We start from the raw sequence: 2,248 nt of genomic DNA, 5'->3' as shown, positions 1-2,248 counted from the left end.
CTCACAGGCATGCAGAAGTGTATTACCCCACCCTCACAGGCATGCAGAAGTATATTACCCCACCCTCACAGGCATGCAGAAGTGTATTACCCCACTCATCCCATGGCTGTTTCCTAGGTGAAAAAGGCAAATACAGAAGCTGAAGAGGAAGACAAGATTGAAGAGAAGGTGTGGCTGCTTGGTGTTTAGACAGGGAACCAGGAAAGGAATAGGCATTTGGTAGACTCTTGTGGAGGCGATTGAAGATGTAGAAGGAGGTTCAGTCTGTGAAGCTGTAGTCCAGAAAATGGAGCAAATGGGAACTGGAACAGCTGAAAGACTTAGCCTCAGAAACAGTTGAGAAGAAAACATGGCTGCTGAACAAAGTAATGGAGAGAGAGAGGAGAAATCTCTTGCCTAAAAGGACCTCCATCTTCTCAAGGAAGGCAAGAAAGAGCTGTTGAGTAGCGAAAGGCTTTGAGGCCCTGGGAGATGATGGAGAGCTTTTGGAGAAAGGACAATGTTGACAAGCAGGGAAAGATGTCTTTGGAAGGACCGAGCAGCCTTTGATGGTGTGCCGATTCACCACAAGCAATTGTCTTCTGTGTAGAAGAGGCTAGCAAGCAGGGTGAAAAGAAACGGTGTTCTGAGTGAGTGGCCAGGACTTGGAGAGGGGTTGAACATTATCAGAGGAGGAAAAAAAGCACCTCAAAAGATATGTAAGAAGCAGGGTTCAAGACATTTATAATTTGAAGATCCCAAACAGATCTGACATGATTTTGAATACTGTGCCTATCAAGTAGAAGCAAAAGTAGACTAGCAAACAATTTTTAAGGTACGTGTTGAATTCCCATGTAGCCACGCCTCTTATGAGCATGATTTCATTTGTCATAGCAATCCTTTATAGCATGATTCTTTTCGTTTTATAGATAGGGAAAGTGAGCTTCAGAGAACTTATTTCCTCTTGGTGTTTGGTTGTGAGCCTAGCCTTTAATGGTTTAATAGCTACCAGAGAAGTCATTTCCTCAAGGTCACTATGGCTTCTGACCAAAGATGGCTGTGATACATTTTCTAGCCTATCCTGCGCAATATGACAGCCCATTCTCTTCTCACAAAATAGTCAAATTCCCCTTCATTCTAGGGAGTTATAACTCCTTTAAGCAATATAATATGTCTAAAATATCCCTATGTTCTTTTTAAGACCGTCATGAAATGCCGTGTGTTTCTGTTGGACATTTCTCTATCCTAAGATAACTACATATTGGAATTTTGGCATGCCTACAGCTACCATGATGAAGTCCAGACTAAACATGGGTATACATTTACTCTCACCTCTGGTTCAACCCAGCTGGACTTTCTTCCCAGCTTATGAAATCTGACTGCAGGCCCTGAAAGCCCCCCTCCAGGTAAAAATATTCCAGCTCAACCCATCCTGAGATTCAGATCAACATCATCAGAGAAATTTATTGGTCTTTATATCGATAGAGAATCTTCCCTGTCATCTGGCTTTAGAATCACTTAGGAGACATACCTCTTGACATGGGGAGGGGTAGCATCTCAAGAAAAGTTTAGCTAAAATGGTCAGACCTAGCCTGAATGTGGGCATCACCATTCCATGACCTCAGGGCTCATGTGGAATAAAAAGGAAAAGCCAGGATGAGCAGCAGTGTTCTCTATGGATAAAATGTGACCAGCTGCCTGTGGCTCCTGCCAACACACCATATCTGCCATGATGCTCAAATCACAAGCCAACAGACAGCCTTCCTTCTTAGATGGCTTTTGTCTGATATTTTTTGCCACAACAATGAAAAGTGTAACTAACACAAATATTTGGGGGGTTATGAGTAACAGGACAAATATATGCATAATAGCCTCATACCAACAGAGAAGAAATACCCAAGGGCTGGCTGGCAAGATGGCTCGGTGTACTGATCTGAGTTTGGTCCACAGCACCCATGTCAAGCGGCTCACAACAAACTGCTACTACAGCTCCAGGGAGATTTGATGCCTCCAGACTCCAAAGATACCTGCACTAATGTGCACACATGTGTGTGCACCCATGCACATATGCGTGCTCAAGTACACATAATATGTGAAAGTAGAAATAATACAGATGAATAATTTTTTAAAAGAATAAACCCAGATCCATGAAAACCGTATCAGGCCAGCTTTTTGTTTAAGGCTTGTCTCTCTCTCTTTCTCTCTCTCTTTCTCTCTCTCTCTCTCTCTCTCTCTCTCTCTCTCTCTCTCTCTGTGTGTGTGTGTGTGT

This window comes from Microtus ochrogaster, chromosome 1, assembly GCF_000317375.1.
Source record: "Microtus ochrogaster isolate Prairie Vole_2 chromosome 1, MicOch1.0, whole genome shotgun sequence".
Lineage (NCBI taxonomy): Eukaryota > Metazoa > Chordata > Mammalia > Rodentia > Cricetidae > Microtus > Microtus ochrogaster.
The sequence above is the reverse complement of the archived record's forward strand: the minus strand, read 5'-3'. Positions refer to the sequence as shown.